Source organism: Alosa sapidissima, chromosome 21 (genome assembly GCF_018492685.1).
Source record: "Alosa sapidissima isolate fAloSap1 chromosome 21, fAloSap1.pri, whole genome shotgun sequence".
NCBI lineage: Eukaryota > Metazoa > Chordata > Actinopteri > Clupeiformes > Clupeidae > Alosa > Alosa sapidissima.
The window spans coordinates 14,780,525-14,807,608 of record NC_055977.1 but is presented as its reverse complement, the minus strand read 5'-3'; the positions used below and the strand labels follow the sequence as shown (position 1 = coordinate 14,807,608).

The following is a 27,084-nucleotide window of genomic DNA, read 5'->3' as shown; positions in this document are numbered from 1 at the left end:
ATTTTCCGCCATGATGGATTTTCTGCCATATTGGATTTTAGTGAAAGTGAAACTAAAACTTCACAGGTCACAAATTTTGTCCGATCGTCACCAAACTTGACACACATGATCTTCAGCCCAAGCCTCACAAAAGATACTCCTTTTCGTCTTCGGAACTCAAACCGTTCGCCCGTAACAGCCAATCGAAATATGCGGCGAAGCCGCCAAACAGGAAGTGAGCTCATATCTCAGCAACCCATTCACCTATCATAACCAAACTTAGTCCATGGACTCAGGACCCAATCAGGGGGACGCTCAAGAAATCTGGTGACCTTTGACCTCTAGGGGGCGCTGTAATTAAGAAACATGCCTTTTGGCCTGTAGCAGCAGTTGTGCTTAGAATTAAAACGCACTAGTGGTGTCTGGTAATACTGTTGGAGGTCCTTAGGCCGACCCAAGCCAACTTGTGATGTCATCGTAATTGATTCGGCCGCCATATTGGATTTAATCAAAAACACGTACGAATTTTCGCAGGTCACAAATTTCAGCGGATCCTCACCAAAATTGGCAGAGAACATCTTCAGACCATGCCTTATCAGTGCATCGCTTTTTGGAACGATTGACAGTAGCGTTCGGCTGTAACAGCCACTCGAAATTTGCGGTGAAGCCGCCAAACAGGAAGTGAGCCTATATCTCAGCAACCCTTGCATGTATCAAAGCCAAACTGGGTGCATGGACTCAGGACCCACTCAGGGGGACACTCAATAAATCTGGTGACCTTTGACCTCTAGGGGGCGCTGTAATGAAGAAACATGCCTTTTGGTCTGTAGCTGCTGTTGTGTTTGGAATTGAAACGTACTAGTGGTGTCTGGTAATACTGTTGGAGGTCCTTAGGCCGACCCAGGCCAACTTGTGATGTCATCGTAATTGATTCGGCTGCCATGTTAGATTTAATCAATAACATCGAAAAGTTTTCACAGGTCGCAAATTTCAGCTGATGTTGGCAGAGACCATCTTCAGACCATGCCTTATCAATACATTACTTTCTGGAACAATTGATGAAAGCATTCGCCTGTAACAGCCAATTGACATTGGTGGCGAAGCCGCCAAACAGGAAGTGAGCTGATATCTTAGCAACCCTTTCAGGTATCAAAACAATTCTCGGTACATGGACTAAGGACCCAATTAGAAGGATGCTCAAGAAAATTTTTGACCTTTTGGTTGCTGTAATTAGCAAAAATTACAACTTACTAGGAATGTCTATTAACACATTGAGTACCAATGCAGTATTGCGTTTTTTGTTCCCATGCGTTGAGTGCCAAAAATGCAATATTGTGTTTTTAGCTTTTTTTTATTACAAAAATAAACACTCTAACACACTTTATGTGTTATTTGGGGAACTCTATGATAAATAGAACTGACATATATGACCATCAAAAACTCATGAAAATGCACAATCTGGACATTTTATCAGGACATTAGCTTAAAATTCTGCTTTTGATGGTTGTCGCTTTGGGTTGAATCAGTGACACATGCACGTCAGGTCAAAACCAGGCCATTTTCGTGTGTTTGTCACTAGGTGGCAGTCTCGCCAGGTCACTTCCTGGAAACTTTACAGGCAACACTTCATATTTCATCAAAGATGATAAATCTCCAGGGCAATTCCATGGAAAATTACATTTTTTGTAACATCCATAACGCCAATAAAATGTCATGGTATGGTATGTTATGAATGATTACATGACATTTGAGCATTTGCTTTTTTTCGCTGAAGAATGTAAATGAGAAAAAAATGCACAAAAAATGAATGTTATCATTCACATCATACAAATGCCAAGGCATTTCACTGGCGTTATTTGTGTGACAAAAAGTCAATTTTTCGTGGAATTGCCCAACTTTAATATGTTTGTTTATTTGTATGGAATTGCCATCCACTAGCCACTGTTTAGCTTGGGATTTCTTAGGAACAGAAGCATGTAGAAATAAACGGTTTGTACAGACTGAGAGCTTAATGTCTTGCCTTTCAAACAAGCTATAGCATGTGTCCATAGCTATAACATAGAATACGCTGTGGCTCTACAAAATTGTCAACAATGATCTAGATTGTTGGCACTCTGGGCCAAAGCTTCCGAAAACAGTGAGGCATTCAAAGTGTTAGTAGCCTACTCTTGAAGTTCCTAAGACTAACGCATACCAACTTGTGACCTCAACATAACTGATCTTGCCACCATCTTAGATTTTGTTCAAAAAAGATTTTGTTTCACAGGTCATAGATTTTGTCTGTTTGTCAAGTTGGCACAGACAATCTTCAGACTGAGCCTTACATATGTCTTGATTTTTGAAGCCATATTCAGAACCGTTCAGAACCGTATTCAGAACTTAGCCAATCAAACAGGAAGTCAGCTCATATCATAGCAACCCTTTCATGTATCAAAACCAAAGGCTGAAGGCTCAAGAAATTTGATGACCTTTTACCTACAGAGGGCACTGCGATTTGCAGAAATGCGTTTTGGCTTGTAAGTCTTCATGTGTTTTCATTTAAACTTTACTGGCTGGCTATTGAAAAAGGTCCTTTGGCTGACACGTGGCAATGTTTGATGTTGATGCAATTTAGGTTGATAACAGTTTTTGTATAAGAATGTAAAACTTGCTGTATTTATTCGTATATTCATTTAAAAAATCACAGAGTACTCAAAGTCGTTTTTGAGTAAATAGAAATATAGGCAAAAAACATTTGTACTTTATTAATCACAATTTCATAATAGCATAGCTAGTGATGTGTAATTCAATTTTACATAGATTTTACAATCTTACAATCTCAAAATTTACATAGATTTTACAATCTTACAATCTCAAAATGTAGGCTAGTTAATCCCGGAGTGTACTTAGTCTGTTAACTGTCAGGGTTATGGACTAAAAGTAATTACTGCAGTCATTGATAATCTGCTACATCTCTGTGGTAGACAAAACCATCTTTAAATATGTTTTGTGATCAAAGGTGTCAAACTTGTTTTCATGTGAATATCATCATATGTTTTCTATGCTTAATATATTAACATCTTATCATATTTTCTGAATTATTCTGGTTTGTTATTAAAACATTATTAACAGTAAGTGTTCCAATTGATTGCATGATGTTATGCAAACAAATACCCTGAAAACTAACCTCCTAGATATAGTATGATAGTATGACATTTTTTTAGAATTATTGTATTCAATTTAAAGGAAGAAATAGAAAGCACCACATAAAACAATCATGGAACAAAAAGCAAAGATGTCCAAAATAGTAAAAAATAAAACTGAGAAAAACATGAAGTCATTAAATCCCCATTACTTCTATTTCCCTTGGATTACTAAACGGTAATTAGATTAGATTCAAAGCCAACGAAGTACAAAGCCAACGAAATGCAGTTTGTGCCTTGCGTCAGAAAAGTGCAATGTTATAAACAAAGTATAGAAAGGTGGGGCATAGGCAGGACAAGAAAGTCCAGTTTAGACAGTAGTATGCAGTTTGTTTACATAAGGTGTTTTATAATAATATAAATTAGATATAAATATGTGCAGTGTATTAGCAGTTACTTTATAAGAGCAGAGTAAATAAGGCTATGTGATATGAATAAATATGGCTATGTGATATGAACATATGCTAATAATCTACAGCACAAAGTCAATATTCTTAACCCGGCTTGTCAGCCCTTATTCAGTAGATGGCCCCATGTACAACTCATTGCCATTTGTAATGCTGTCCTGTAGTGCTGTTGTAGCTTGCCAAGATCAGCTATGAGCCTTAGCAGGTGACAATGTTGGTGTGGGTCCATGAACCTCAAGGCACTCTGACAAGTACAAGTGTGTCTGCACCACCACAACCACCAAGCGAAAAGGAAGATGAGTCTCAGCAGGCTCTCCATCTGGTACAGGTGGTTCGATAGGCTGTGTGGCTTGTGAATGTCCATGAGCCTCAACAGTCCTAACCATTGGTGTGTCCCATGGAACAGACGTATGGAGCAGTTGTGTGCATACCCATGGCAGTGGTCACACCACAGCTTTGAAACATCTGAGAAGGTATATTTTTTGAAACTGGGCAAACATTATCTGTAAGGTAATTTTAGAGCAGTTGTAAATTTACAATAAAGGTATACATTATTTTGTCCTACAGGTTTAAGAAAGCAAAATGTCTATTCATTAACAGTGTATAAAACGTAGGTTACATCCTACTAAAATATCCTCAACAGGCCCTGTGTTTGGTGCAGGTCACTCGGAAGGCTGCGTAGTCAACGGATGTCCGTGCTATTGCTGGCGGATGTCTGTGATCAGCAGCAGGACTGGTGCAGGTCACTCGGAAGGATGCATGGCTGGCAGATGTATGTGATCCACAACAGGACTGGTGCAGGTCACTCGGAAGGCTGTGAGGCTGGTAGATGTCTGTAATCCTCAACAGGCCCTGTGTCTGGTGCAGGTCACTCGGAAGAGTGCGTTGCTGGCGGATGTGACCGGTGCTGTTCATTGGGAAGGCTACGTTGCTGGCGGATGTCTGTGATCCGCAGCAGGACTGGTGCAGGTCACTCAAAAGGCTACGTTGCTGGTGGATGTCTGCAGCAGGCCCTGTGTCTGGTGCAAGTCACTCAGAAGGCTGTGAGGCTGGCGGATGTATGTGATCCTCAACAGGCCCTGTGTCTGGTGCAGGTCACTTGGAAGGCTGCATGGCTGGCAGATGTCTGTCATCCGCAGCAGGCTCTGTGACTGGTGCAGTTCATTGGGAAGGCTACGTTGCTGGTGGGTGTCCGTGATCTGCAGCAGGACTGGTGCAGGCCAATCAGAAGGGTGGAAGGATGTGTTGCTGTCTTTTTTTTTTTTATCCAAATGGTATTCTTCTGAATGTTTCCTCTCAATTTGCCCCCTTTACACATCAGCTGCCTCCAGAACGCGTGTTTACTCACATGCTTCTCTGATTGCATTGCTGTCCATGGCATTCATGTCATTCAAATGTCCTAGTGCTGGTGGCAACTCCACCAATAAAACTGAGAAAATGCAAAAACATGTAGTCATTAAAGCCCTAATTACTTCTATTTCCCTTGTATTACTAAATGGTTCTATAATAATCTACAGCACAAAGTCAATCTTATTAACTGGGCTTGTCCACCCTTAGTCAGTAAATGGCCACATCTACAGCTCATTGTCCTTTGTAACGCTGTCCTGTAGTGCTGTTGTAGATTGCGAGGATTAGGTGCATGAGCCTCAGCAGGTCACAAGGCAGGTGAGGGTACATAAGCCTCAACAGGCACTGTGACAAGTAAAAGCCCCTCTGCACCACCACAACCACCAATGGAAAAGGAGGATGAGTCTCAGCAGGCTCTCCATCTGGTACAGGTGGTTCAATAGGCTGTGTGGCCTGTGAATGTCCATGAGCCTCAGCTGTCCTCACGATTGGTGTGTCTGATGGAATAGACGCATGGACAAGTTCTGTGCACACCTGTGGTAGTGGTCACACCACAACTCTGAAGCATCTCAGTATATCAAGTATATTCTTTGAAACCTAGGCAAACATTGGGAAGGCTGCGTTGCTGGCGGATGTCCGTGATCCTCAACAGGCACTGTGTCTGGTGCAGGCCGCTCGGAAGGCTGCGATGCTGGCGGATGTCCGTGATCCGCAGCAGGACTGGTGCAGGCCACTCGGAAGGCTGCGATGCAGGCGGATGTCCGTGATCCGCAGCAGGACTGGTGCAGGCCACTCGGAAGGCTGCGTTGCTGGCGGATGTCCGTGATCCGCAGCAGGACTGGTGCAGGCCACTCGGAAGGCTGCGATGTAGGCGGATGTCCGTGATCCGCAGCAGGACTGGTGCAGGCCACTCGGAAGGCTGCGATGCAGGCGAATGTCTGTGATCCGCAGCAGGACTGGTGCAGGCCACTCGGAAGGCTGCGTTGCTGGCGGATGTCCGTGATCCGCAGCAGGACCGGTGCAGGCCACTCGGAAGGCTGTGAGGCTGGGCCTGGGCCAACATTTTCTGTATAGTCATTTGAGAGCAGACGTACATTTACAATAAAAGTCTACATGCTATACAGAGGTGAAATAAAGCAGCATGTCTTTTTCTTAAAGTTCACATCCTGTCAAATATGGATGAATCAGAATTAGGATGCCTGTCTTTGAAAAAATGTACAGTTAAATATAATAGGTACTCACATAAAGTCAATGTGCCAGAAGATCTGATGACAGCATTTTCGACTCCACACCTCTGAAGTGGTTGGTTCAGTTTTGTCACAAAGTAAGACTTCTTTACACTCAGTCCATTGTATTGTGGTGGTTAATTGTACAGATCCAGCAGTAAATTTTAGCAATATGTTAGTGAAGATTCCATATATACCATTATGAAATGCAATGTATAGAGCATCAGTAACTCTTCTGATATAACATCAATAACTATTCCTTCTTTTTCCTTCTTTGTAATTATCCATGCCAAAACATACTTCACAATAATTCACAATAATATAACAAAACAAAACAAATTAAAAATAGTTAATGCAATATCAACAAGTAAAGTAACATGTTACACACCATCTAAATTACAATCCTTGGTGTGGTACTTATAGTATTTTAATAAAAATAGTACAGTCACAGCTAAAACAAATCAGTCCCACACAAAACCAGGTCCAAATGAAAAACTTAAAACTTGAACAACTTAAAACTTAAACCATTCAATATGTCTTATTTCAAGTAGTTGTACAGGACTAATGGCTGAACATTGTCCTGGGTTGATTAAGTAGCCAACTGAATTGTCCTCACCCAATCTAAAAGTTAGAAACAAAAACAAACTTTCTTCTCTGAATTCTGCATGTCAAAAAATAGCATTTTTTACATAAACAAAATAATTATCTAAAGTCTGTCAATATATTGTCACATTTGTAAATGAAATGATCAACTGATGCGTATTTGAACTACTTTATCAATGCAATTTAGTTTGATTTACCATGTGTATTAGACCCTGTTTACAGAACTGCATACCAAGTGGACAGTGGTAAATATGTAAATGACTTCTAACATGCAGTTTCATCACTCAAACAAAAATGGTAAGGTGTTCAGTTCAATTGGTATGAAAGATATACACAGTGCTAAGATGCACCTGTCAGCCTCGACAGACATAGAAATCACTTCTTAGAACGGCTGTGTAGTCCCACACAGTAGCTGTTGTTGCCGTCTTTTTTTTATTAATCCAAATGGTGTTCTTCTGAATTTGTCCTCTGAATTTGACTCCTTTACACATCACCAGTCTCCATCAAGCATGTTTACTCACATGCTTGTCTCAGCAGATTGCATTGCTGTCCATGGCTTTCATGTCATTCAAATGCCCTGGTGCTGGTGACAACTCCACCAACCAGAATGTCCTTGGAGAACCTGCCCTTTTCCAAGAAATATTGATGTTGCAGCGAGATGTAGGCTGGGCCTCTGACCTGTGTTAACTTAAAGGCAACAGAACTGATCCCACAGTAAATGACAGAGATTGTCTGTAATCAGCAGTATTTAAGTGATCTTGTACATATGGTATCATGACTTTACTGTGCCAAAGCATATGTCATTAAGACAACAATAAGGGTGACGCAGTAACACTTTTTGTGTCACACTACTGTATATGTTGAAAACTGTGAGTTAGCTGCAAATTGGTGGTGATTTGGACACCTTTGATATGCATGATAAACAGCAATGGCATGACTGTCCACTTGGTATAATTCCAAAATTCATGAAAATGTTGACCAAAAACGTTCCCTGTATAGGGGCCATTTTCCAAAAGAAGTTACACTTTTAAGATGCACTTTTTGTTTTCTTCTCTGTTTTTTCACCATTCTTACACAATCTCTAGACAATTCATTCATACACAATTTTTCATTCACTTCATTGAAGATTTAAGGTATTGTTGTCCTTCAACTCAGTGTTGCAATAATAATACCAGTCTTCAACTGACTGTAATATCTGTAAAATAATATGGTTAATTTTATTTTACAGCACTGAAATTGAACAGCTGTGTTTGCTGTTATTGACTGTTATCATCTTAACTGTAATTCACTGATAATGTTAAGGTTCACAATAACGGTAAAGATAAAAAAACATTTATTACGCTATATGTGCTATGTCTGTCCATTCATTATAACTTTAATTTGGACTCTTGTTAGCATTTAAAGCATTACACATAACTTGGTGTAATGGTGGTGTAATACAACCAAAATGAAATAATTTGACAAACATTAACAAGACATATAGCTTAAAATACTTGAGACAATTAAAGAACGATCCACTATCACCTAGATAGTAAATCAGCTGTATTATTTTCTGATATTTACACATTCATCTGTATATCTTTACCGTTATTTGCAACTTCTTTTGGAAAATGGCCCCTATACCCCTCCCATGCCCTGCAAGGAGCCGTCCAGTGTATGCTCTCTCCTTGCCACCACCCACCCACCCATCATAACCCCGCTTAGCGGACGGACTATGGAGTAAACTCATAATGACATCATAACATACCCAGAATATAAATGCCTACCTATTCAAAGACAAATGTCATTAATCACAGAAAACATTACAACAGTGAGATCAGTATCGCTTCATGAAAACTGTAGTATGTCTGCACAACTTCAACAACAACATCTTCTGTGCCTTTAACGTAAACATGATCTATCAATGTACCTTTTTCAGTTGTAGCTGCTTGCACGTGCTGATTGTATCCATGCCGTTCCAGTAACTTGAGAATTGTAGAAGATACAAAGATATCCTCATTGAAGTCTCCCATGATGAGTTTCCTCCCTGGATGTTTCTCAAGTTCAAAAATGACCTGTAATAACTGCTCTCGAAACATGTCAATCTTATAAGAGCTGGGCCTGTACAACACAGCAGCAGTCATATTTGCATGAGGTATTTCAAAATAAAGACATTCCAAATTGCATCTTTCTGGAATTGACACCTGCACGTCAATGTTTTCTGAACAATACACACCAACTCCACCTCTTTGTTGTTGTTTCAGCGCTGCAAAAGCTGGCTCGGAGTCATCATAACAGTTTCCTCTGGGATTGTGTTTGAAGACGTATCCTGGAAGTTGCGGCTCTTCATCAGTGTCTACATTGAGCCACGTCTCTGTTAAGCAAATACAGTCAGCGTTCATAAGGGCTTTATGAGATTGAACATCCTGAATGTGAGCATTTAAACTCTGCACATTGTGAAGTGCTACTGTGCACACAGGGTTCATGTTGGATGAAACAGACATTCCAAAGTTAAACTCAGGCAAGCTTTTCATAGCCGAATCTACTTTGTTATCACAAAATATGGCAGATTCTTTGAAGTCCTCAATTATCAGCCCACCAAGAGTTCTCACGCGACTCAACGCAACATATGCTTGCCCTGGAGCAAAGATCTTCTTGAGTGACACAACAGCCCTTTCAACAGTAAGCCCTTGACATTTATGTACAGTTACTGACCAGGCCAGGCTAATCGGCAGTTGCCTTCGTACTCCACCATTATTAGCCACTTGTTCCTCTTGCACTTCCACTATCGTTGAACGTTCGGAAACCCTTTTTGCTTTTGACCTCTGGATCTTTCCTACATTAGGGTCTTCAAACTCCACGTGGATAGCTGCAGGCATGTCATCGTCTTGTTGACTTTGAATAATGTCCACTACAGTGCCACATGCTCCGTTGACAAGGCCATCAGACACATCTATGTTTTTCTTCAACATGACCCTTGCTCCAACACCCAACGAAACACATTTAGGCAAGCAAGAGTTGAAAACTTTTGTGTGAAAGCCAACTTTCCGTTCCATTCTTCCAGTTTTGGGATTTCGGACAAAGTCTTGAGCACGTATGCTGATTGCGTCTGGGCAGGTCTCTTGCAGTCTCCTCACGTTATATTCATCAACCTCTGCATTTGTAGCATACACATGAATGTCTGTAGATTCCTCACCAGTTTCACGCTGCCTCAGTGTGAGAACATCACAGTCGGTGAGAGGTTCATTCTTTTTACGGACTCTGAGACGATTAAGCATTTCCGCAAATGTTGCATTTTCTTGTCTAACAACTTTAGTCAGTTCTGCAACCTCAAAGTTACTGTCCCACAGGTTGGCTCCTTTGTTTTCAGCAAAAAGAGGTGTGCCTTTCACGGGCTTGAGTTGGAAAAAATCACCCACACAAATCAGGGAAACTTTTGCGAACAAGGAATAATCACCAGTCTGCTTGATTTGACGCAGTCTACCATGAATGTAGGCCAAAAGACGGTGGTCGACCATGGACACTTCATCAATGATCAGAATTTGCAAGCTGCCCATTTTGGTTCGCAAAGAATTGACTTTCTCATCACCTAGTGGTTGATATGGCAGTTTGACATTTGCACCAATGGAGAATGTATTGTGAATTGTTGCAGCACCAATGTTATATGCAGCCACTCCTGTAGGTGCTGTTAGAAGCACAGTGAGATCCTCAGGATTTTCAGCAATCTGTGACAACAGCCTGGTAGATTCGTAATGTATCGCTTTGATTAAATGACTTTTCCCCGTTCCTGCTCCACCAGTAATGAATAATCGCAACGGTTCAGGATTTTGTCCAAACAGTTTCTGCAAACACCACTTACGAACAGCATAGAATATGGCAGACTGTTCTTCATTTAATGATCGTAATAAATGCAATGCATCTTGTCTGGGCATTGACACATGATTTGTTTCCAAAGTGCATGTAGTCTGTGGGTTTGCTGTCAGGTCAGGAATGAGTTTGTCATCATCACCTTCATCATCTACAACTTTGTCTTTCATCAGATCCAAACAACGAAGACGCTCCCTTTCTGTTTCAGGACATATCTGAGCCCAGGCATCTTCCAAATCAATGTTTTCTTCCAGCAACTGTTTAGCTCTGTCAATCTCATCACTTTCTTTTTCAAATAAAGCTTTGTTGGTATCCACAATCGACTGCACTCTTTGAACATCAACACCACATTTCACTGCACCATTTTTATAGAAATGTTCATATGTATCAAACTGGGGCGGTTTGAGGTGATAGTCTTCATAGTAAGGCAGAAACAGTTGCAGCAACGAATGGAAGTACTTTTCAGGGTTTTTTGTGGGAGAAAATCTGGGATACCTAACAACAGCAGGTTCAGTTCGGGTCCTTCGTTTCACAAAGCCGCAGTTGTTGTTGAGCTGTATTATGTCATGTGAATCTCTTTCAGTCGGAACCTGTGACTTTGATAGAACTCTGTATTCAGAACAAAAACTGGCCAGACATAAATCCTCAAATTGTGCATTCTGGGGTCTGCTCTTATACCTCTCGATCACATTGGTCATCCAAATGCTGCTTTCATCATTACACTGTTGGAATTGGGCTTTACTTTGGAGTATGTGCAATGGTAAACTCATCCTAACAGGATTATCACCAACAGGAATGAACTGTACGTCACGAGAGCATTCTTTCAAGTGCATGTGTGTTAATCGATACACTGCCTCTTGGGCTGAAACTTCTCTGTTGTGTAGGTATACACTTCCAAGCTGTTTGAATGCTGCTTTTGCATCAAGGTTGCCATTCATTGACTCGTCTTGGGCACGTTGTAAGAGCAAACCCATTTCTTGTTCTGCTTTTGTGATGTAGGAAAGTATGTAGACCACAACTGAAAAGGCATCTGTGACATACTGGATATCCATATTGCCTTGCCAAGCACGGAGTAAGTCTTTGTTGTACTGGTTCACCCAAATGTCTACAGGATTTCGTTTCAGGACAATGCTTTTCTTTTTGGAACATATGTTGTACGCCTTTTCAAACAAACCTTGATCTATCCCAAGAGACTCAAAAAATGCATCGGCTGTATCAAAATTCATGTCAGGCATGGTCAACGCAGTTTTAACATTCTTTATTATTGCACTAGCACTTGCATTGTCATCATTGCCATTCAAGTCCTCACAGTTACCGCCTCTTGTGATGAAAGTACAGCTTGATGGTGGACGTGGGAAATTGAACCTGCACACTGTGTTTTTCTTGCGGCAAGTCTTAGAGTGTCTTATGCTGTGCCTCTGTACACTGCTCACAACGTCGTAGAGCTCTGCATCTGTTTCTGGTGGCATTTCACAGGTAATGTATGTGTCTATGAACTGTGCCACTTCATCATCACTCTCTTTATCAATCTTGGGAGCATTTTCAACCCAAAAAAGACAGTGGACATGAGGAGAACCACGCTGTTGAAATTCAACACGATAAAAGTAGTCCTTTATTTTCCCTATGGGTTCTGCTGGCGACATGATTACATCACGGAGAAAGCAATGCCATCTGTGATCAAACATTCTTGCCGCTGTCACAGGGTTTCGACGTATGAGTCCACATTTGTCAGACCAGTCAAGATCGTCAACAGACGTCTGTTTACCTTCTATTCTTAGAATAGAGTTCAGCATTTCAGGCCATCTCAAATCTGCAGAGCTAAAAGATGCAAAGAACGTGGGTATGGAGAGTTGTCTTATCATGGCAAATAAATCTTTCTGCACTGACATCCAGTATGGAGGTGTGCCACGAATTCCTCGTAAGAACTTGTATCCTTCGTCATTGCGCAATATTTTACCCAACGAGTCTGAGTTCAACAACATGTCGGGTGATGCGTCTTTCAGAGAGGAGTTGCCGCCACCTTTGCGTAACGCCACTGATACATTAGATACAACTTGATGCACCTCTGATATGTATTGTGCGTAAAAAATGAAGTCTGTGTTCTGTGCAAAACGCCCATCTGCATTCAGAATGCGTGTATTCAGGTAACGTGACAGAGTTATTTTGGACTCTCTTTCATCATGAAATGTAGGTCCACCAGATGGATACAAGACAGGGAAACATTTTGCCTCATTGGTTTTATCGGACAGCAACCTCACTGGACTGTTACCTTCGCCTGGTGCCACATTAAGTATATCCTGAAAATTCTGATCAATGATCTCTGAACCCAGATCGACAGGCTGTAATGATGTATCTGACAAAAGCCCATTCTGGTCTTTGATATAAGTTACGTCTTCCTCTGCTTGCTCTTCAGGACCATTTTCATCATCACTGTTATCAGGTGTTTCCTGTTTGGTACTTTCCTCATGTTGGTCAGTGCCATTCAGAGAATTTACCCATTCGTCATTCATAGTCACATCACCGTACCATTTATTGTTTGCCATCAAATACCTCAGTGCATTTCTGACACGATCAGTGTGGACATACATGTACTCGTAATGACCTTTATATGTCAACTTGCGTTTCAGTTTCACTCTTATCATCTTGTCATCACATTCATTCCTTGGGAGTATATTTGTCACATTTGCGTTATTAACAGGAACAGAGACGCAAGGACCATGGCAAGCTCTCTGGCGGCCTCGAGGCAAACACAACAGCTTCATGAAGGGAATGTGAAGTGCAACGAGATGTTGTTCCAAAGAGTTAAGACATTTAAGGACTGCTGGAATATCATCCAAATGCATGTTGTTGGTAACACTCTCTTCGGGAAGTTTTCCTCCGAGTATTTTACGATGACATGTATGGCAAATCCATAATTTACTTGATGGACTATCAGACAAATGGCATTTCTGCTCACATTCAACATTACACACATGTAAATATTGCAATGTTATGCATCTATTGGCCAATGCAGCCACTTCCGCTCCTTTGCTTTCGTAGCAATACCTTTTACACTCAACCATCTGCTTCCTGAAGAGTAAACGATGACAGACTGCGCATACATATTCAGGACCACGGCTGACCTCCTGACGAAAACGATCAATAGCCAAATAAATGTCTCCCTGTTTCTTCTGCCATGTTGAATAATTCTCACGTCTTTTTTGTATTTTATTTACACGGATGTTTTCATTTTCTTGATACCTCCTCTTATTATGTTTTTTAATTTTGTTCTGGAATCCAATATTTTTCTTGTATTTTGTATGACTGTATTCACGGACAAGATTCTGAAATGGCCTGTTTGTCTTATATTTGGCTTTGGAGTAATCACGCACATAAGACTGGAATGGCCTGTTTGTCTTATATTTGGCTTTGGAGTAATCACGCACATACGTCTGGAATGGCCTGTTCGTCTTATATTTGGCTTTGGAGTAATCACGCACATAAGTCTGGAATGGCCTGTTCGTCTTATATTTGGCTTTGGAGTAATCACGCACATAAGTCTGGAATGGCCTGTTCGTCTTATATTTGGCTTTGGAGTAATCACGCACATAAGTCTGGAATGGCCTGTTCGTCTTATATTTGGCTTTGGAGTAATCACGCACATAAGTCTGGAATGGCATGTTCGTCTTATATTTGGCTTTGGAGTAATCACGGACAAGAGTCTGGAATGGCCTGTTCGTCTTATATTTGGCTTTGGAGTACTCACGGACAAGAGTCTGAAAGATCTTGTTTGTCTTATATTTGACACTAGAATACTTGCGTACCATTGCTTGAAAGGAGTCACTTTTCCTATATGTCATTTTAGAGTAGTCGCGCAGCAATTTTTGATATTCAGGATCAGAAGTATACTTATTCCGAACATATGCACGCTTTCTCTCTCTATAATCGCTGTCATTGTGATATCGCTGGCGATCTTTCTTTGCCTTCACATTTTCTGATTCATCGTTCAACTTTCTTTTTCGTGTTGACCTCAACTTGTCATCAATCTTTACAGGCTGACATGTTCCTGCGCAACGTCTTGCATCTTTGTGTTGAACACATGGTACAACTTCATAATGACTGCCAGTGTGATTTAAATAGATGCAATTCTCTCTACATGTGTGTGAGTCTGCAGGTCTGTGCATATTCCATCTTCCATCATTGAAAGTAAAGATAGTTGTTTGCAACAAGTCAGCAGCAGCAAAAATATCAATTTCTTTTGCCCACGAACCACAGTAATATATCCTTGATTTAGTGACATAATCTTGCACAGATGTGTATTCATCCCTCAAATATGTTTCAAATTTGGTGCCATTTCTCTGAAGGTGTTGCACGACAGCCCGTCTTATTTTCAAATGCTTGTCTTCATTGTGGCATATGCTAAAGGCTAGGCTGCGGTAAAAGCAATTCCCATCAGGTTTTATACTTTTTATCTTACAGGGACATCCCATGTCATCAATATCAGTTGTTGCCATTAGGCCTACATCAACATTTCCATTTTGAAGCTCTAAACGTGTGCACAGTGCATCTTGGTCCTGACGAGTTAAAGGTTTAAAAGCATGTTTGGGAACTCTTATATCACTTATAATGACATCATCATTTGCTTGCACATCACACTGTAAAGGTTGAAAAGATTGTTCGTGCGCACCTGCATCAATAAGAATGACATCGTCTGTTGCAATTTTGTTTCGCTTAACACCCTTACTGGGAACTCGTCTCAAAACGTCACTGGAGAGTGGTCTACAAGCATTTGTGTCTGGTATGGTCTGTGAACATTCTGTGTCACGTGTGAAATTAGCTGCAACTGTAGACGACCCACTTACAACTCGTTCACACACTTTAGGTTTACGCTTCACCACATCGCTGTAGAGTGGACGGCAACTTGCAGAGCTCGTTGAACAGCTGGATGAATCGTCCATCTGAGCGTTGGCATTAGTTACTACTGTGACTCCAGTTACCTCAAACCTTGGTGTGCTTATGCCAAAAGATCGTGCAAAGTCGTAAACATATGTGACCAGGGAGTGTATAGAGCTGAAGTATGCAACACAACTTGTCCTCTCACCTTTCTGGTTGACGTTTCTGTTAACGTGTGAATCAACAAACGCAAACCTTGCTCCTGCATTCACTACAGCACATGTGTTAGCACAAATGGTTAACAAACAAGCATCATTGCTAAACAGCGCCCGCTGCAGTGCTACATCAAAAGGCATGGCAACATCACGTAAAGCATCGTCATAGTCATCAACCTGAATAAATCCAGTGTAAGAATCAGCAAAGTTTATTGAGAAATCACAATTCCACACTTCATATTGTCTAGGCAATTCAGACACAGCAATGTAACCCCTTCCTTGGTCTCTTATTTTACCCTGTGCACTCATTGACCTGTAAAGAACAGTTCCCTTAATCAAAACATCATCAAGATCTCGAGTTTCCCAACTCCACACGTTCTTCATCTTGGACTTCAAAACAGCAGTCAAACTGATGGCACCACACTGCTTGTTGCGCACATTTCCAAACCGTGAATCGCCTTGATGAAAGGACCCCATCAGCACAGATCTCTCTGGGAAGTCAACAGATTCAATCAAACAATCATTAGTAGCATTAGAAGTCAAAGTATTTGACAGTGGGTTTGCAGAGTCATGGCACATATTCAGAGAGTCAGCAGTTTGGCTGAGTTTGAGCAGAGTTTCAGCAGAGTTTGGCTGAGTTTGAGCAGTACGTGAGCAGTACGGGAACAGTACGGGAGCATAGTTGGCGTCCGAAGACTGCGGAGCACTGGCCTTTTTTTTACGAGGTAGCGCTGGCAAAACCTCGGCCCTTGCTTTATTTTTACGAGGTAGCGGTGGCAAAACCTCGGTATCTCGGTCCACTGTAGTCTGTCCTGACTCAGCGACATCAGCCGGCATCTACAACAAAACACATTTAATCAGTCACATGTAATGATACCATGGTTGTTTGACCATTCAACTGGTACTTGACAATGTCTTTCCACTTCTATGAAAACATGCAATCATTCACATTTGTTATGGTATTTAGCAGACACTTTCATCCAAACATATAATTACACTAATTCATGTAAAATTATAATGACTCAAGTAAAGAATACATGTTGATACAACTAAAGATGTTAACACAAAATTGCTCAATTTTGGAACGCAGTGGTCTAGAAGGAATGTAAGGCGGGATCATTATTACGATAAGATGGAGCTGATCCAGTAAAAGCCATATATGTCAATGTCAGGGTTTTGAATTTAATTCTGGCTGCAATAGGAAGCCAATGCAGACAACAAGAAGCATGTGTCCTCTTAGGCTGAGAAAGTATCAGACATGCTGCTGCTGCATTCTGAATCATCTCCAAAGCTTTTACAACACATGCACAGGGAGGCCTACTAGAACTGACAGTAGTAGTAGTATGTTTAGAAAGAAGCATAGCTCACATTTATACAGTATGCCTTTACAAAAGTTCAATCTATAGAGCTAATAAACCACACTTTTTCCATTCACCAAAGTTGGACAACTTGGCCATAGAAAACATTTCTACTGTTTGCATGCCAATAACAGTCATGAGACTATCTAAGTGTAAAGCGTTACAAACAGTGCACCATCCTGAGTCCATTCCTAACGTAGCTCCTTCTCTGCATCAATATTACTGTGACGCAAGTGTTTATGGTACAAGAGCCATCACATTACAAAGTACAATGCCTATCCTGGTAACAACCACTACATCGATCTTGAGGTCAGGCCAGCATTTTATAAATCATCTGTGAGGAACTGGACAGCCAACAAAGACCCTCCTACCACTGACCATGACCAAGCGGTATCTGACCATATCAGTGTTGACTAATCTGTCTCTCGAGTCTCTAAATTCTACATAAAAGAATACATCTATGCTATAAAACAACCCATACATAACACATTTTTGATACGGCACTTACATGAACCTGAACTCAACCATCATACTAAAAAGACTTAATATACAATTATGATCCTATTGACAATGAACTCAGACTTGCACTCAACTACCTGACTCTGTTGAATAACAATTCTCTAGTTGATGTACATTCATATAATGCAGATATCAAACCACCCAAGTGTCACTAATAAAAAACAGAAAGCTGAAACATCATGTAATCTGTACTGTACCATCTCAAAAACATTGTGAGGATAAAACTGCAGCATATGTATGTGTATCAAACATCTACTTAGAAGGAAGGAAAACACCTCCTACTCTTTCACAAACCTGCATACATGACCTGATATACATGGTTGCACACAGCCTACCTGCTTTCCCTTAAACATTCAAGCAAATGTCAGGGGTGTGATTGGCAAAGGTAAAAAAAAAAAGGAAAATATACGTAGCACGGAGTGACCCCCTCGATGGTTCGAGTACTTTAGTGTAGTATAGTGTTGGCTACCGTATATATTTACATCACCTACACTTCATAAAATTCATGAGGCAAATCCTATACAAGGGTGGCACTGGAAAAGGGCCTTAAAGAAAATATATTTGGGGCAAATACTAGGGGGGTCCGGGGGCATGCTCCCCCGTAAGAAAATTTAGTTTGAAGTGAAATTCAAGAATTGAATTGGAATTTAAGAGCCAGTTTCAATTCAATTCTGGAATTTTGCACAAGCCTGCTCACTACCACTTGCAACGCCTTTGAATGCAATCCGCTGCCCTGTTTACCGACAATGCTACAGCGGACTTATACTGCCACCTTGTGGCGGTAAGTTGTAATACATTTCAGCTGCATAAATCACGGAAAGCACGAATGAAGTGGTCATTTCTAAATGGGACCCACTGAAGGCTATGTGGTAACACAGCCAATATAATTTTTTTTAAATGTGCTTCATAAACATACAATACTGCACTACAAAAACGTAAAAACCTGAATTATACTTTTCCCTTCACCCAAATAATGAAGGTGAAAGGAAGTTATTAAGCCTTGGCTGTATATATTTAGCTGTATTGGCTGTGGTATTTCTTTTTTTGTGGGATGTCCAATTTATATGTAGAAATGCACATTTGCAAAGGTGACTTAGTATGTTGTCGTAAAAGTGACTCTCCTTTTGATTTTACACTGCCAATGTGAGGATCACTGCTATAGACCTACACAAGACTAAACCAAATATGGCTAAAATATATAGCCCATCATGATCATTTTGCCAACAGTGACGCAGAACCATGTATTTTTTCCATTTATAACATGTTTTGTTTATAACTTAAACCAACATTGAGTTAAAATGTTGACTAAATTATTTACTATACTCCTACTTGATAATATATAGCCTGCCCCCTAACAGTCCTCTGGGCCTACATACAAAATAGTGAATCATCTGATAGGCCTACTGATATTTTGATGCTGATTGAAGAGGTTGCAACTTGAAGGTTGTTGATATTTCAGTTCCAAAGATAATCAAATTACATCGATTCCTCTCTTCCCAAAGTAACACTGTAGGTCCTACACCACTCCTCCTAAAATAAATGGTAGGGACTGCGCCTTTAAATTGGCGACTTTTTATCCATCAGTACAATGCTACAGTAGGCCATTTCCACTAAATATTCAGCTCAATGTTATGTGCAAGACGTTTACTAAGTATGCCAAAGCTTTGATCTCGCACCATCACGTTACGTTTTCATGGTTAGCTGGCATCCTGAAATATGTTTTAGACAAGGGGCGCAAGGTTCACAGAGGTGAACGGCTGGACAAACGCAAAATGACAAGGTGTTAACTAAACAATGTAGTAGGCCTAAGGTAGACAGGCTTTGAAAACCTGTAAGGTTAGGCTAGTCTGTCACAGCTAACTTCAAGCACAGCTTACACGCGCAGAAGTTAAAATTCAATATCAGCATCACGAGATTCATTATCGGAAAATCCTGACAGCGAACCCGATGCAAAGCCAAAACAAGGGGGGAAAAAACTTCATACATGATGTCTTTTTAAATTAATTTGTTGACCTTTACCGTTTCATGGCTTCTGCTGAGGAGTGCGCCACAGACACTGAACTTGAATCAAGCATTCTTCAGAATGCAGCTGATCAACCCGTCTCACTTTCAATGAAATCCACTAATAAACGGAATACACTACAAGCGGCGTGACATCCGGAAAGATGTGAAGCACAAAACCAGTCATTGTCAGCGACCTGCTGTAATGATGGCCTGTGTAATGCAGAAATATAGCCTACCTCTTATCAACAGACCCCCTCCCCCTCTAAAAAAAAAAAAAAAAAAAAAAAACTCATCGGATCTGTACGAATTGCGTGGGTCTCATTTTCAAGTCGAAAAAAAAAAAAAAAACGGAAGAATCACACCCCTGAAATGTAAAAACTACTGCAATTGCTAACTGGAAGCAACATTTAAACATGTTTTCTATCATACACACAATCATAATACATCAGGACAGAATGAAAAGTTCACCAGCCTGACCTTAGTGGACCTCAAATCAGCCTGTATTTTTTTGGCTGCCCTGGAGCGCTTGCTTGGACACGGCATCTGCAAAACACAGAACACAAATCAGAAACAGGCAAGTCTGACATGCTACATTTCCTTAAGCATCTCATAAGTTACACTGTACTAATTTCATCAGTTCTGATAAACAGGCAACAATGTACATATTTACATCATAAATGTTCTTTACCTTCTTTACATTCAAAAGTGAAACTATACAACACTTACAAGCATGAGCAAGGCATACTGAAATCAAAAAATACTTTAAGACTAATAACTGAATCTAGCATTTCAGATGTTTTCAACAAATTTCCCAATAAAATCACACACAATTATTACTGTTTATATAGTCTACAAACCCTGACCAGATGTTCAAAACATTTTCAATAATTGAAAAACAAGGTGTCGAATCACTGCCAACTAGGTCACAAGTGCAAATTACCGTGAACTCACACAGCCTTGAACCGTTGCTTACACCCTGATAGCAACGCCAAAGAGCCAGTGTTGGGTCAAATTAGGCTGCCCATCAAGTTGTGCTATAGCACAAGTAGGGTTTCAGTAGAAGTACTGTAATTTTTGCTACCTCAACACACATCATATATAATATTTGTTAGTCAATATGCTAAACCAAATAAATAAAGTACAAAAAAAAAAACATTCAGGATTGTTAGTCCATTTCAACTATCTGTTTTAATAAGATGGTGCTGCTCCTAAATCAAAACATTGGATACTGGTGGCTAAAAGCAGCATTTTAGCCTGCATCCTTAAACAGAACAGTGCCATTTTTGTAAAATACTATTCATTTGTGCTACAGTATCTCAAAGCAGCATACCTTGACATAACACCAGCATCGTTGATAAGGAACATTATATTATAATGTGGATACCGTACATTTAATTACAACAATACTGCTTGTTTTCACAACCTACAATATTGTTTCTTTAATTGCATATGCAAGGGTCAACCACACTGAATTAATCAAAAGGGGTGGTATGTAGCTTTAAAGCCATTATAAACCTTCAATTCATACATTCCCCTATATTTGTACATTTACCTGACACTTGCATGCACTGACACAAAGGGTGAAACAAATTTGCCATCAGGATTGTTATACCATTAGGCCTACGCACAAGTACCATGAAACGTATGATACAGCTATACCATACTGAGGCATACACTTTGTTGACCTACAGCAAAAGGCATATGAGACAGGAATAAAACTAATGAAAGCAACCCAGCTCTACAACTCTTAAATCCTACTTGCTTGCCTTCATATGCATGACACACCACATTCATCCATAACACAAGTAATGGCACACATCACCACTGAAAACTACTTAAAACTACAGCTGGAGTCCCTGCAGTGATTCTCATGACTTTATACTCTGAGGCCATCAGAACTATTCTGAATAAAGCAGAGCAATATACTAGTTTTTTTTTTTATCCAGGACTGTAAGGCACCTCAGAGTCATACACAATTATAAATATTCCAAATATCAACATGACATATTTATTACTAGTATTACCGTTTTGCAGTCTGTACAGCAAACCATTTTTTAAATTCCCCTTCAAGTTGTACTGTTTATGTGAATGTATGTGACAAAAGTTATGAAACATTTCATGCTTACCTTCAATATAAAACTTCACTCAAATATCCAGATTCTGGAAAACGGTTTAAAACAAAAATATATAGATTTTTTAAGATACATACTTAGCATTTTCAATAATATGTACTTTGAACTTGCAAACGTGTGATGTGGCTTGTAGTCATTCTTAATATACCAATACACTCCCAATTTACAGAAAATTGTTAAAGCAGCACTACAGGATTTTGGTGTAAAACCAACAAATTAGCTACCTAAAAGGTAGAACCTCTTGGCATTGCCACATTCTAGAAGTAGCACGAGACATTCTATTTGTATTGAGCCAAGGAAAAATCTGTATATTATGCCTTCACAATTTACATTTACAAATATAATTCCTATCCCCAGTGAAATCTATTCCCATATCTAAAACCATGGTCTGAACCAAACCAAGACATCTCATAGCAGGAATTGGTGGTCATACAAAAAAGGTTAGGCTTATGAAATTTATAAAACAATTGTGTTGTTGTTTAATTCATGAAGTAATTGGTACATTATATGAAGCCATTTGAGATTAGGTAATCCAAAACACTACGTAATAGGCTACCGTTTGCCACCTAAAATAGCCAACAGAAAAGAATAATTTAGACGAGTCATGGTAACGTTACAACACAATTGTTTGTCGCCTTATGTGAGCTTGTGCCCTCCCTTCATAGTTCAAGACTATTTTAGCCATGACCTAACATTACATTCATCCACGATTTTAACCTCACAATCCACCCTGACATTTGAATGCACGCTGTCAAATCAGACCAATTTAACCTAAGCCAACATTACATCCTGTTTATCATTACTTAAATTACTTATTTGCTAAGAATTGCACATGCTTGCCTGCCTTCACAAACACGTGCCTGACAACGTTAGCCTCAATCATGGCGTGAGGCATCGTGCCAGCGTTAGCCTATAAAGTAAGCTTAATTCGACGATACAACGTATTTCATGAAATAATCGCCTGTTCTCAACACACTGCCTGCTTACATTTGATTATAACATTTTAAAGTATTAACGTTACGAATCCACACTTCCACAATCGCTAACGTTACCTTTCCTGTCTGTCTAACTGTAACGTTAAGAGTTTATCGTTCATAGAGTGACACTAATACGTTAACAAATCTAAACTAACTCTCCAGATGTACATCCGCTAAACATAGTTTCATATCTTCGTATTTATGCGTGTTTATTCTGTTATAAATGGCTCAAACCCAAATATACAGACATATCAATTACTTTTCTCGAAACATTCAAACACGTCTTTACCTCTTGACAGCAGTCAGCGAAAAGAAAGATGGCGCGTGGTCGTAGTCAATTTATTTGATGTTAGGACCTACTCGTCATAATAAAAGTCCCTAAACTTCTTCAACTTCATTTGTCACGCCCTGATATCAAAATATTCAAAATATAACCAAATTCACCATCCACACAATGGATTAAATGCAATGACTGAAAATGAATAATTCAGTTACCAGCTGAATAAAACCACCACATTTTACATTAGGCTGCTATTCTTTAGAACATACTAAATGTTTTAGCCCATGAAGCCCAAAAGAGATTTAGAAAATGTCCACACAACACAAAATACATTTGATGTGAAGGGTAAATTACAGGTGAATAGAGTGAAGAAAAAAATAATACATATCACCATACAACTTGCCTACCATGAAACTTACTATCATAAAAAACAAATCATTGTGTTGTAAGATTTCTGAAATCTTATATTCAGACTAAAATTAGGCAATGGCTGTTTCTCAAAGTCAAGGAGCCTCAAGGATTCGTGCTTGGTAGAACCAAGCCTGCCAAGTCAAATCCTTCGAAGATGATGACATCTTCAGACCAAGCATCACTTCGCTTTATTGTGTTCAGATCTACAACCGTTAACCCGTAACAGCCAATCAAAATTGTTAGCTCATATCTCAGCAACCCTTGCATGTATCAAAACGTAGTACATGGACTCATCACCCAATTAGGAGGACACTCAAGAAATTTGGTGACCTTTGACCTCTAGTGGGTGCTGAATTAGCAAAACTATATTTTGGCCTGTAGCTGCGGATGTGTATTATTCTGCCATGGAAGTCTATGGCAATTATAAAGCCATCTAGTATAAAGTTGGGAAATTTGGCATTAGACAGTCCAACAATTAATTACATCAAGTTTAATGTCGTCACCTTGAACACTCTAGCACCACCAACAGGTCAAAGTTGAATATGCATTCACACACATAACTTTTGGCACAGACCATCCTCAGACAATTCCTTACATTACTTTTCTAGACCAGTTGACAGAAGCGTTTTCACAACACACAAAATCCGCTTTGATGCCACCAAACAGAAAGTGATCTTATATCTCAGGCAATCTTTGGTTGCTAGCAATGAAACTTGGTTTGACAGTTTACGGCCATATTTCTGATGTAACAGCATTGAGTTGCCATGGCAACTCCGGCCTATTCTGCTTGGCCCCCTCATTGCTGCTTGCAGCTATATTTGGGGGCCAAGCAGCGAAGCTGCGAGGCAACCATTGTGTTTGTTAGTTTTCTTATTATTATTATTATTCCGCCATGGAAGTCTATGGCAGCCCATAGAACCGTCTGGCAAAAAGTTGTGAAATTTGGCACACTGATTGGAGACAGTCCAATGATTCATGTCACCAAGTTTCATGTCGGCACCTCCCGCGCTCTAGCGCCACCAACAGGCCAAAGTTGGACTTGCGTTCACGCACGTAACTTCTGACCCGTTGACCCGATTGTCAAAAATGAGGTACCGTTGGAATCCTTGGACCAAGCCGAGTTCAACGCACCCTATGACGTCATTTTCCGCCATGATGGATTTTCCGCCATTTTGGATTTCATCAAAATCACTTAAAACGTATCAGAGGTCACACATTTTGTCCGATCGACACCAAACTTCATATATATCATCTACAGACCATGCCTCATTAATGCATTGCTTTTTGTCTTCGGAACTAAAACCGTTCGCGCGTAACAGCCAATCGAAATTTGCGGCGAAGCCGCCAAACAGGAAGTGAGCTCATATCTCAGCAACCCATTGATCTATCATAACCAAACTTAGTCCATGGACTCAGGACCCAATCAGGGGGACGCTCAAGAAATTTGGTGACCTTTGACCTCTAGGGGGCGCTGTAATTAAGAAACATGCCTTTTGGCCTGTAGCTGCAGTTGTGTTTAGAATTAAAATGCACTAGTGGTGTCTGTTAATACTGTTGGAGGTCCTTAGGCCGACCCAAGCCAACTTGTGATGTCATCGTAATTGATTCGGCCGCCATATTGGATTTAATCAAAAACACGTACAAGTTTTCGCAGGTCACAAATTTCATCTGTTCTTCACCAAAATTGGTAGAGACTATCTTCAGACCATGCCTGATGAGTGCATTGCTTTCTGGAACAATTGACAGAAGCATTGACCTGTACCAGCCAATCGAAATTTGCGGCGAAGCCGCCAAACAGGAAGTGATTTCATATCTCAGCAACGCTTTCATGTATCAAAACCAAATTTAATACATGTACCTCAGACCCCATCGGGATGACGCTCAAGAAATTTGGTGACATTTGACCTCTAGGGGGCACCGTAATTGACAAAAATGCATTTTGGCCAGTAGTTGCTGATGCGCATTATTTTGCAATGGAAGTCAATGGCAGCCCATAGAACCGTCTGGTAAAAAGTTATACAATTTTGCACACTAATTGGGGACAGTCCAATAATTCATTTCACCAAGTTTCATGCCGGCACCTCAAGCGCTCTAGCGCCACCAACAGGCCAAAGTTGGACTTGTGTTTACGGACGTAACTTTTGACCTGTTGACCCGAATGGCAAAATGAGGTATCATTGGAATCCTTGGGCCAAGCCGAGGTCAACACACCCTATGACGTCAATTGTTGACCTCTATGTTTAAATCACAGCAAGTGTGATCATATCTCAGTCAATCTTTTATTTTTGATGTGAAACTGATGACAGCAAGTTCCATCTACTGTAGTTCATTCTAATGTGTGCATGCAAGGGTGGGACTGGGTGGGATGGGCAGGGGCGGTTGCGGCGGTGGGCTGGCTGGGGGAGGGGGCGGCGACACTCAGCCCTGGATCAGCCCCACAAAATCAGTTATGTTTTGATGTGAAACTTGACCTTGTAACTCAGCCAATCTTGGGTTGTATGGCATGGAACTTGCTGTGACTGCTTAAGGCTATATGTCTGATGCAACGGCATTGACTTACATGGTTAATCTGGCCTGCTGATCTCACTGCTTGGCCCCCTCATTGCTGCTTGCAGCTATATTTATTATTATTACGCTTCCGTCATTGAAGTCAATGGCAGCCCATAGAACCGTCTGGTGAAAAGTTCTGAAATTTGGCACACTGATTGGGGACAGTCTCATGATTAATTTCACCAAGTTTCATACCGGCACCTTGAGCGCTCTAGCGCCACCAACAGGCCAAAGTTGGACGTGCGTTCACGCACGTAACTTTTGACCCGTTGATCCGATTGTCAAAAATTAGGTATTGTTAGAATCCTTGGACCAAGCCGAGTTCAACGCACCCTATGACGTCAATTTCCGCCATGATGGATTTTCCGCCATTTTGGATTTCATCAAAAACACTAAAAAGTCTTCAGAGGTCACAAATTTTGTCCGATCGACACCAAACCTGACACATTTGATCTTCAGACCAAGCCTCACAAAAGTTATTCATTTTCGACATCGGAACTCAAACCGTTCACCCGTAACAGCCAATCGAAATATGCGGCGAAGCCGCCAAACAGGAAGTGAGCTCATATCTCAGCAACCCATTCATCTATCATAACCAACCTTAGTACATGGACTCAGGACCCAATCAGGGGGACGCTGAAGAAATCTGGTGACCTTTGACCTCTAGGGGGCGCTATAATTAAGAAACATGCCTTTTGGCCTGTAGCTGCTGTTGTGCTTAGAATTAAAACGCACTACTGGTGTCTGTTAATACTGTTGGAGGTCCTTAGGCCGACCCAAGCCAATTTGTGATGTCATCGTAATTGATTCGGCCGCCATATTGGATTTAATCAAAAACACATATAAGTTTTCGCAGGTCACAAATTTCAGCGGATCCTCACCAAAATTGGCAGAGACCATCTACAGACCATGCCTTATCAGTGAATTGCTTTCTGGAACAATTGACAGAAGCATTCGGCTGTAACAGCCAATCGAAACTTGCGGCGAAGCCGCCAAACAGGAAGTGAGCTCATATCTCAGCAACCCTTGCATGTATCAAAGCCAAACTTGGTGCATGGACTCAGGACCCAGTCAGGGGAACGCTCAAGAAATCTGGTGACCTTTGACCTCAAGGGGGCGCTGTGATTAAGAAACATGCCTTTTGGCCTGTAGCTGCTGTTGTGCTTAGAATTAAAA

General features: G+C 40.6%; 1 long non-coding RNA gene across 1 annotated transcript; it reads right to left on the bottom strand.

The window, feature by feature from the left end:
• Positions 1-15,870: 15,870 nt before the first annotated feature.
• LOC121695251 lies at positions 15,871-22,973 on the bottom strand. The gene is made up of 4 exons (XR_006026047.1): positions 22,957-22,973; positions 21,685-21,718; positions 20,036-20,101; positions 15,871-16,514 (listed from the first exon to the last, which is right to left on the bottom strand). It is a non-coding gene; the product is annotated as an uncharacterized LOC121695251 (long non-coding RNA).
• Between the last annotated feature and the right edge of the window lie 4,111 nt (positions 22,974-27,084).